The sequence below is a fragment of the Zerene cesonia genome, chromosome 10, assembly GCF_012273895.1.
Source record: "Zerene cesonia ecotype Mississippi chromosome 10, Zerene_cesonia_1.1, whole genome shotgun sequence".
Classification (NCBI taxonomy): domain Eukaryota; kingdom Metazoa; phylum Arthropoda; class Insecta; order Lepidoptera; family Pieridae; genus Zerene; species Zerene cesonia.
This window is the reverse complement of record NC_052111.1, coordinates 7,900,141-7,912,029: the sequence shown is the minus strand read 5'-3', so window position 1 is coordinate 7,912,029 and position 11,889 is coordinate 7,900,141. Positions and strand designations below refer to the sequence as shown.

The 11,889-nt window shown below is 31.3% G+C and overlaps 1 non-coding gene across 1 annotated transcript; it reads left to right on the top strand.

Moving 5' to 3' along the window:
- The first annotated feature begins 5,014 nt into the window (after nt 1–5,014).
- Nucleotides 5,015–5,133, top strand: LOC119829819. The gene has a single exon (XR_005287818.1). It is a non-coding gene; the product is annotated as a 5S ribosomal RNA (ribosomal RNA).
- The last annotated feature ends 6,756 nt before the right edge of the window (nt 5,134–11,889 follow it).

Here is an 11,889-nt window from a genome sequence, read left to right as displayed (position 1 = left end):
TATACGTTTAGCTTGTTATTGAAATAAACAATTGCGTTTCTTGGATTTTCTGCGTGCTAATACAAGATTATAATCAATGCTCACGCCTTCATGTAAAATGTAGATATAATCTCAGAATAAGAATGTATCAGTATATGTAATATATACCAGTGATTAAGATCAGAAATGTTCGCTGAAAATTAATAATTAAAACCGTGTGATTATAGCCATTATAAAATACATAATTTCGCAAATGCCGATTCCTCATTCGCCCAAAATTCTTTGGTTTTATACAATGTAGTGATTTAGTAAGCCTTACATAAAATAATAATAATAATAATATACATTTATTAAGCACACCACACTAAAAAGAGAAAGCAGCAAAAATAAAAACAATAAAAATGAATAAAACAAGAATAAAATGAAAAACAAAATTATAACTAAATACTGAAAATACACATGTTAAACATGTTAGCCAAATTGTAATCGTAATCATGAGATTTTATAATATTAAAGTCTTACCAACAGGTAACAAAGATACTCAAATCATATTAATATACATACAATAACATCTACGCTACTGCATTATAGTTTTATATGTTCTAATAACCAACGAGTGGCATCCAGTCAACGTCCAGTATTTACTGAAACAAGATAAACTCATCTTATAAGCTCAAATGTTTAATAACCTTATTTCCTTTCCTACACCTGGAGTAAGAATTTAAAGATACATACCACCTGGAAGTAGGAAACACTACTAGCGAAGTACTGAAGCCGTATGAGGTTGTCAACATACTTACCCAATTCAGAGAGACGTTACAAACGTTACGACGTAATTTTTCTAATTTCCAACAGTTCTTAATCTTATTCAGTGACAAATGCTTCAAAGAATAACTAATTTAAATATTAGTGGTGTAATTGACACGAATTTCTTTTATTATTTTATTGATTAATTGTATTCGGTAAAAGACATGGGGGCCTACCTATTTCATAATTATATTACAATTTTAATTGAAAGTCTTAACTATGTAGCAATATACACTTACATGTAAACCAAAAAAGAAAACATGAAAAAAAGTTCATAGAGCAGAGTTTTCTTGTGCTTTATGTAAAATTGTTGACGTGGTTTAACTAGATTTGCTTAGTCGATGACTCTTTATTTAATTTATGTGGAATAAAAATTGAAGATTTCTTCTTTCTTTCTTTTTCTTTGTTTCAAGAGTAATTTAATGGATAGAATAGAAAAGAAATACATAAAATAGAAAGCGCCTTGACGGATTAGCGCAGGTAATTGTGACGGAGAGAAAAATTGCTAAATATTTTGCGTCTAACTAAAGTTGATTTATAAATGTACTCAGTATATGCCCTGTTAATTTTTATAAGGGTTTATTTCTATTCTACATCACCGTCCAAAGCTTCGTACGCGATGTCAAAGTGAACACATGGGAATAAGATTTTCTCCCCAAAAAGGTCATATCATAAAAAGTAAATAGTTGCGTCCCATCGTTGCGACGTGAAAGAAAGACAAACAATATACTTTCGCATTTTCAATATTAGTTAATATCATATCATTTCATTTCACAAAATATAAGAAAGTCACATTTCACACCAGATAAAAGAAGTATTTTTTTATAAATATTAAAAAGACAATATTTTAAAATTTGCTATTGAAGAGTATGAAGGTTTATTAAGAAAAATTATGCCTTGTCAAAAATATAGCTAAAATTCAGAAAATAAATATTGCTCGACACTTTATTTGATATAGGTACGTAAATGGACGATGAAATTTAATTATTAAATATATAATACTCGCGTAAATCAAACACAAGAAAATATTATTTTAAAAATCATTCATCTGCAAAACATCAAAATATTGAAAGCTCAAAAACGCTAATTCTTATCACTAAAACTTCTCAGAATTAGAGCATGATTTACATTAAGTTTCGATTGTTTCCAAAAAAATAAATTTAAGTAGTAGATACAAGGTTCACCCAAATTATTATTTCTCCATACATTCACCAAATAAAATATACGGAGTAAAATAATAGGAGGCCGCCAATTGTATACAAAATCCATTGTTACAATTATTATCATATTTTTTGTATTGTTTGTGTATACAATGAAGAATATATAAATAAATATAAATAATAAGGTTATATACAGGCTTAGATACTAATTTATAGTTTCAATATTTTTTTACCTTGTGAAAGGATCTATTGTAACGTTAAAGCGTTAAAAATAAATTCATTTAAATTTTGAACAACAGAGACCTTCAGAGTTGTTTGAATATAAATATAAAAACAAGGAAAAGTCGCTTGATTCATGCAAATAAAAAATTGTTAATTTCCATTGAATTAAATTAATTTGTGAATTGATTGCTCGATTTTTTGTTTTCTTTTGAGAATAATGTAATCATAAGATAATCATATTAATCCTACTAATGTTATAATATTTGATATATAAATGAAAAAGTTTGTAAGGATGTGTGTATGTTTATTACTCTTTCACGCAATAACTACTGGACCCATTGCAATGAAATTTGGTACGTAGATAGCTGGACAACTGGAATAACGAATTGGCAACTCTTTATTCCAATATTCCTACGGGTTACGGACTTACGCGGGTGAAACCGCAGGGCGCAGCTAGTAATTTATAATGCGAATTTAATGCGACAGTGTGTTTATTTGTTTGTTTTTCACGCCACAGCGGAGCGATGTTATGGTGTGATATCTATAAGTTTGTCTACTTACTCGTTTTAGATTTTGACCCACTTCAAAGGGCATATTAAAACGGCATATTAATATATGCATATTAAAACTTTGTAGACTTTCATGAGTAAGTATTTTATTATCTACGCTGATTAGGCAATAATTATAAAATATATATAAAATAACGTGTATTCTTTACAAGAACCGATAAGACAATTTAGCTGACTCCATTTTAAAAAAATGTTATTATATTATTTTAATGAATTAAAGACGAGTACAATAAAATGTTCTAAATTGATCATTTTATTAATCTGTTTTATTCAAATCGAATTTAATATAATAACAATAAAATGTACTTTTATCTATTATACTTTTGAAACAATTTAGCTTGTTAATATTTCAATTAATATGTAAGAATTAACTTTTACGTTTACGCATACAAATTAAATAGTAGATGTATCTGTAGTATAAAACCTCTGTTAAACATAACATAAATAGGTATAAATGAAACTGCAAAAACTGGGTGCTTCCCGGTATGGTGTTTATATATATTCGTAAGGCCGTGAAATGCTTATAGTTCTAGTATAGGGTTGTCAATTATTGATAAACAATATTTTCTGTTAAAGCAGGCAACCGATCTGATGGTCTGTCTGATGGTAAACGATCACTACCACCCATGAACTGTTCTGAAAATGCGTTTCCCGTTTTTAAGAAATAAGGGATTAATAATTGACGATAAAAATAAAGGAAAAGACGGGGAAATGTGGGAATGAGACTGTAAGCCTAACATATAAACATATATAACAAATATGACTGTATGTTTGTAACTTTTTCACGTCTGAACGGATGATAGAATATGAATTAATTTTGAAAGCAATCATAGTTTCGATATTGATAGAAAATATTAAACTAGACAATTTAGAGTATTAATTATGTTTTTGCGTAGCATAAAAACATAGTATGACTTAGTGATATACAACAGCGTATATTTATTTATTTCTTTAACTTTTCAACAAGATTGTACATGGAAGGAATCTTAAAAATAATAATAATAATGATTATTATAATAAAGTGTACAATTTGTTTGGCGGCCTTATCATATAGAAGTGATCTCTTCCAGGCAACCACGGTAAAAGGTAACGAGTATACTGTTAAACTATTAGCGGGACGAGAAACCGATACTTTTAAAAGCTTAATCATATTTACATACAACATATACATATATTTACACAAATATATGTATATGTTGTAAATATATAGTTAGTATAGTACTTTTAAATCAGATTTAACGATACATATAGAACAAAATGTTATGAGGAAATATAATAATTGCCTAGGAATACAATGCTGATGCTTTGTCAATAACAATATCCAAGCTTCGTACAAGCAATTACATTCAAGGTAAAATCTTTAAAATACATGTTTACGAGTCGAATCGATATAATATTGATTAGAATACTTTTAAAAACTAAAAGATTTAATTTTTAGTTTTATAGCATTGAAATGCTTTATAAATGAGAAATTTTGAAAGAATAGAAAAAATTTGATCACGAGGCAGGATTCGAACCTTTTAGGTTAGGCAAGATACGCAGGTTCGAATCCTGCCTCGTGATCAAATTTTTTCTATGCTTTCAAAATTTCTCAACTAAAAGATTGTTAACATTATTCGTTTATTATGTCGAATTATTTTGATTTTTGATGGTTTTCTTTGTGTATTTACTAGAACATATGATTTTAATAAATTTAAATAAAAAGGAAATAATATGAATTTGGTAGCCCTGTAACAGATCACGAAGTCGTAGAAACAAGATACTTATCAATTCGTAGAATGCACAAACAAAAACTCTGTCGATGAACGCACTCTACGAACCAATAAAAAGGCGTCCAAAAAACTTGAACGCAAAGAGGATCGATAACTTTGTAATTATAGACTATTGTAAATTCATTTGAAACGAGCGCTCTTATAGGTGTAGTTTTATTATAGTATGTCGATCGAATTCGAAACTTTTATGTACATTTACTTATTACTAGCTGCGCCTCGCGATTTTACCCGCGAAGCTCTGTATCCCGTAGGAATGGCGGGATAAAAAGTTGCCTGTGTGTTATTTCAGTTGTGCAGCTATCTACGAAACAAATTTCATTGTTCAGCAGTTTTTGCGTGAAAGAGTAACAAACATACTCAAACACATACATCTATCCTCACAAACTTTCGCATTAATAATAGAATTAGATGTATAAAATTTAAATTACAATTGTAGTTATTTTAATGTAGGGACAACTAAATATTTGTCGTGTATATAACATTAAAAAAATATCTAACGTTATTCGCCAACGTCCATACCACGTTGAATACACCGGTTCTCGTCCGATCACCGAAGTTAAGCAACGTCGGGCGCGGTCAGTACTTGGATGGGTGACCGCCTGGGAACACCGCGTGATGTTGGCTTTTTGCATTTTTTAAATACATATGTGATATTTTTTTTGTATTTTATTTTTGTAAAGTTAGGTTAAAGTAAAAATCATTCCATTTCATCTTCTTCACCAACAATATTTTGAAATGTTAAACGACCATATGATGGAAAGCTCTAAAGCAGCGTATAGTCTAGTTGGGAGCAATTCGTCCTTGAAGCAGGCTCTTCAACCTTGCTTTGAAGAAGTCAATATTAGAGTGCTCAGCAAAAATGGAAGTAGGGAAAGAAAAGAGAATATCTTTCACCAATTTTTTAAAGAAGGATAATTAAAGACTCGTTCTTATTTTCAAGAGATAGTCACAATAAATATTTATAACCTTGAGGTTTTGCTTTAATAAAGCAAGCTCCCGGGGAAAATAGTAAACTCGAGAAACTAAATGACACAGTCATTAAACAGGTCACGATGTTGTTACATTTATATAAATAATGCCCATGTTTATTATGGTTCTCTTCAGCTCAGATGATTTTAATCACGATTATATTTTCCTGTTATAAATTTAGCGTGCAGTTGGCATGGTACGCGATGATTCTAAGAAAACAATATGTTTACTACTAGAATACAGGCAAAAAACTGATGGCTCTAATGAACAAGAGGACATTATTAGAACGTGTGGTTAGCACCATGTCTTTTTTTTCTTAATAAAATGTCTTTTACATGCCCGTTTCACTGAGATTCCGAAATGGTATCACTTATCTTCATTTTCAGCGTTTAATACAAAATGCTTGATTACAAAATTGCCTTAAAATGATTTTTGTTACTATTCGTCGATAAAATGGTGGATTAGCTGATGTTAGTGAAAGAAAATACAGCAATTTTAAAATATCAATTTGTTAAGTTAAATTTAAAAAAAGACATTAGAATGAACGATCGCTTTAATCTGCTTGTACGATTTTTTTCACTGCCATTTGCACTCGACGATTTATTTTTATCTATAGATTACTATCAAACTGAAAGTTTATTATAATACAATGATAAAAGGCTAGTTTCGAATATAGTTTCAGTATCCTTGCTTATTGTTATTTATTATTTACGATCGAGATAGCAACCAATATCAGTGTTAGGTAATACAAATGTCCTTTCAGTCTAACTATTTATCTAAGTCTCGCTTCCGACAATTAACCAAGGCTGATTACCTTTCTGTTGTATACTTGATATTTGTTTTTTAGTTATTTTTTCAGCCAAAATTTTTAACTGATGTTCTCAAAAACTAACGGGGTTTATAATACTTGATTGTGTTTTTTACTCTGTGGGTTTTCAACCGTTTGACGTAATTCTTTTTGCGTTTTACAAGTAATTGTTATCTTAGAATTGGAGTGGCATCTCTCCTCCCAAAGGATGTCGGTGATATTTTTTGTTTATAGATTTTGTGTAATGTACATAAAAAGAATAGATATTGCATATTTAGAACAAACCAGTCGAAAATTCAAATTGTATTACGGAACCTAAATGTTTTTTAAATCAAGCCTTAAATTATTTATTAAGAGTATGTCGTATCTAATAATGAATATCATAAATTTATAATAGAAATAAACGTCGGATAACGAGTTCAAAACTAAATTATCTATGGCTTCTGATAGTGACGTTTATAATATGTTTTGTTAAATTAAATTCAAATAAACAATGGCGATTGCTTATGATTATACCGTCAAAATATTTTGAAAAAAGGTAACAAAAATACGTTTTTTTTTTAATAAATCACGATTTAAATTAAAAGAGAATTGATTGGTCATATTGATCTTAAAACACAACAAAATAATACTACGCAATAAATTACGCAAATACAATTAGATTTTATCAAGGACTAAGGTCAATAGCTCATTCACCGTTTATATTTTCATAGAAGTTAATGCAAAAGGTGGGGTTTATCATTATTCACATAGTAAAATTCTTCTGTATTTTATGTTGACTAATCTATTTTAGTTTAAAAAATCACTTTCTACGGCGCTATAAATGATCATTTATGAAGTAACTTTAAACTTCGAACTAACGGTTCGCCTGAAGGTACACGATCGCCAACGCCCATGAACATTCGCAGAGGTAGGGCTCATTTGACGTCTGGAAAGAAGAAAAGGACTGTGATAAGTGAGGAAAAAGAAACGGACCTCCGGCTCCCCCACATGGTAGCATGCTACCATTTCAAACCGGTTTTTTGTGGGGGTGTGGTACTTCACCGGTACGAGCTGGCCCAATTTGTGCCGAAGCATGCTCGACTCAATGAAAGAACTTTTAGATACTGCAAGATTTCCTAAATTACATTCGAAAAATAAACAAATTAACTTTTCTTATTGCGTTTTTTGTATATAGGCGAGAATTCAGAATGGGTTGAACAAAAACAATATACTCTCTAATGATCTAATTTCTCTTTCTCTAATGATCTAATTCAATTAAAGACTGTCTACTGTTTATTTATACCTAAGTCGATTGTCGAATTAAGATAAATTCTGATACTCAGAGAGATATACAGAACAGGTTGACGGTGAGAATCATGATGGGGTGAAGGTGAGAATGGGTTGAACTTAGTAGAAGTACTTTTTGTTTTGTAATATTGTTCCCTATACAAAGGTTTCAAACGGTACCCTATTACCACAGATAATATATTACTACAGATAGTTAGCAGTAAGACTTCGCTATCCATCTGTTTGTCATCTGTACATCTGTAACCATGTAATTATCACCATGATAGTTAGAAAAATCAAAACAAATAATAAAATGGATACGAAGAGGTATATTATACCTAATGCTATAGACACATATAAACGCGCAAAACCAGGGCGCACGTCTAGTATTTCATATTAAGGATACAGACTTCTCACCGAAGTACTAATGAAATGTCAACAATGAATGTATTTCTGTGAATGTAAAGCGAATAAATGTAAACAACATTATGCAATCGATGTTTCATTTATAAATGTATCCAACAAACGAATTATATTAACGAACTGTGGACACGTGATATTAAAAAAGTATATTAGATCTATTAACTGTATAAACACTTTTTTTTATTGAATTAAATTATTAAAAAAAATATATGTTTATATGACCCGATTGGCTCAGCGTTTAAGTTCAAGCAAAAATCGAAGACTCACACTGTTTTGTGTATTGAGAAGCTCGGTCCGTACGTTTTAAACCGGAAAAAACATCGTGACTTGTTAATGTTACGAGTTCTTATATTTTGTTACAAAAAATGTATTAGAGCGAGTTAAAAGATTTTATTTTTGCAATATATTTCTATATTTTGGGACAAGAAAACTTTATAAAATATCTGTTCGCCCCAGGTTCACCGAAGTATATAAGGTCTTAAAAGCTTAGGTCACTCAATGGAGATTCAGTATTCTAATGGTGAAAGATTTTTGTAATCTGTTAAGTATTTTTTGCTTGAAAGCATTACAAACATACATACAAAAAATACAACCTTTTTATCTTTATAACGTTACTAGCAGCGCCCCGCGTTTTCACCCGCGTAAGTCTGTATCCCGTAGGAATATCGGAATAAAAAGTTGCCTATATGTTATTCCAGTTATCCAGCTGTCTACGTACCAAATTTCATTGCAATCGGTTCAGTAGGTTTTGCGTAAAAGAGCAACAAACGCACACACATCCTTACAAACTTTCGCATTTATAATATAAATAGGAAGTAAGATTTTAAATCAGAGTATATTTTATTATACTTCAAAATTTGCAACAGACGATAAACAAAATACTCAAATATTGTTAAAAAACCCAAAGAATATTTTTTTAACGGCCATACACATAACAACATGTTAATTTTTTTAATACATTTAAACACTCGAATGAAAACGTTGAATTTGCCGATAGTCTAATCGATGATTGGAGTTTTTTACGAAGTCTGCATCTATTATACTATATTAGAGGTCCATAAAACTCAAATCTCGCAGGTATACGGGTATACCCAATGTATAAGTAGAGGTTACAGGTAGTATTAAATATTTTACAATTAGCATAAAGCAATTAGACACGCTCGTAAGTTTGCGGCTTCATAAATACCATTTTGAACGAACTGCCGGTTTAGAGAACATCTTTGTTACTATATAAGGGAAAACCATAGGATATTGAAGTAGTTTGTCGACATGGCGAATTTAATAACAGTCAGCTTTTTGATTGCTATCTTAGTTTACGTTCAAGCCGCGCCAGGTAAATCTTTGTAAAAATAACTCTTTTTGCTTGTGATTACAAAGTGTATTTATAATGTTTAAAGAGTGTTTGGGATTGTGCAGGGGCTAAAATCTTAATATACACAATATAATAGTTCACTGATGGAAGCAAAACGCGTACAAATTATTTTTTGAAGAAATAAAGAGCAAGCTAGGGAACATAGACGTCTCGTTATTAGGTTGTCATGAAATTAGCGTAATAATGTAAATTAAACATTATGGATCGTGGATCGTATGCTAAAAACGATATATAAAAAAACCATGTTTATCATATTTTTGTAGAAGTGAAACATAAAATTTGGAAATAGAAAAAAAACCCAACGTTCTTTATGTTCAGGTCACTTCAAAAGTAAAGGCTTTCACGGTCACGGCGGCGGTTACCGCGGTAATCACGGCGGCGGTTACAGTGGCGGTTACGGCGGCGGATATGGCGGCGGTTACGGCGGCGGATACGGCGGCGGATATGGTGGTGGTTACGGCGGCGGATACGGTGGTGGTTACGGCGGCGGTTTTGGTGGCGGATACGGTGGCGGTTACGGCGGTGGGTACGGCGGCGGTTACGGCGGTGGTTACGGCGGTGGATTCGGCGGTGGTTAATGCGGCGGGCGGCATTTTTTAATATAGACGCGCTAATTATGATGGTAAGTGATTTGTACTACTATTTAGGTAATAGTTTATTATGAAGACTGGTACTTCAAAAATTCCGTTAATTTATAATGGAACACGTCACGTCAATTTATATCAATCATCTATTGTATCACTCTATACGATATTGGTATACTGGGAAGGGCCAACGGATCCTCGACTCATCGAACGAAACAGTATATACCTATACAGTAAACAGTGTAATAGTAGCATGTGAAGTTACTAGCATTCGAATGCTTTTTCACGCCGATTCAGGAGTATTAGGAACAGATAAATATCGACACATTGTGGACTTGCTGAAATATGAAACGGGACACACTCTTATTATACAGTAATAGTTTGATTAGAAATGGTATGAAAATATGTATGTTTGATTAATAGCATTCATATTTGCCACAACAATCACCAACTGCATGTTAATTATAAGAATTATTTCGCAATCAAAAATTCCTATAAAACTATATAATAATAATAACGCAGAGTCTTAATCATACCCATAGTTCTATCTACGACTGGCATAGTACCAACCCAACTTCACCAAGCCATAAAAGCTCTCGATCTTCCTAAAGCCTTATTCATTACATTACAAAAAGCAGTCATATTGAACACTTGCAGGATTACACGAAAATTTTTACAAACGGACCAATACAAACCGCCGGAACAGTCAACAGCATAGGTATATAATGTCCCAGAATGATGATCACTTGGCCTAGGCCCAAATACTAAAGGCCTAAAATAATAATAATAATACAAATGATTTATTGCAACCAAACAACATACACAATATTAAAAACAATTACAAAAAAAGACATAAAAAAGAAAGAAAAATTAAGAACAATGATGAGAAGAACAGATTTCTAATAATAACAGTATATAAGTGTGTGCGTTGTGGCTGCAGAAAGGCCCTGGCTCAACATAATGTTGTAGGAAAGTCCCTACAACGCTGATGATTCTGCCAGATACCCCAATGCCTAGTTTGCGCCTCTAGGTTGACATATATATATGTAGAAAGATTTATAGAATAAATAATAATTATTTGTAAATAGTCAGGCTTGGAACATTATTTTACAATCTAATCTAATCATGAATCAAGTTCGTGAATAATTAATAAGAAATACTGAAAAGTGAACCCAAAACATAACATTGTTATACAACATAATACAAAAGCTTTCATGGAACTTTTCAACAAAGTAGCAACATAGTATTTTTTTGTGCTTTTAACACCTAGATATAATATAATGAATTTGAAGATTTTAAATTCTGCAACTGACTCAAGTTATTATACGACTTTTTGTTACAATAATAAAAATTAAATTTATTTTTTATGATATGCAGTCTAGCAATAATGAGTAATTATTATTATGTTAAATTTACCTTAATTAAATTGCATATTTAATCAATATTCTATTTCCTAAATGATGACCTACATTTGATTGAACAATATTTATATTTATCCTTAATTTTTTTATCCTTATTTTCAGATAGGTGATCCCGTGACAGCTGACTGCAACCTACGGCCATCATAATTAGATAATTAGTGGATCAATAAAATTTGTATCAAACATAGAAAATAAATTAATTATTTAAATAGTTGATGTTTTACTCTTTAATTGTTAAGGATATTTTTGGCTGTGAATACATTATTTCCCCACATACCATACTATCCGGTGCAATTTCCATACTCTACTAGCGTATTTTTTGTTTTTTTATATGCCGTATGCGGCCAACTGAGCTGGTTGTTCGCCTGATGGGAAGCGATCCCCACTACCCATGAACATTCGCAGAGGTAGTGCCTACCCGCTTTTATGGGGAAAGGGCTAAGAAGGATTGACGACTGGAAGGAAAAAATGGACGATAAAGTATGAGGAAAAGGAAACAGCCAGGATGCACCTGGCTACGTTTGGATTGACCGA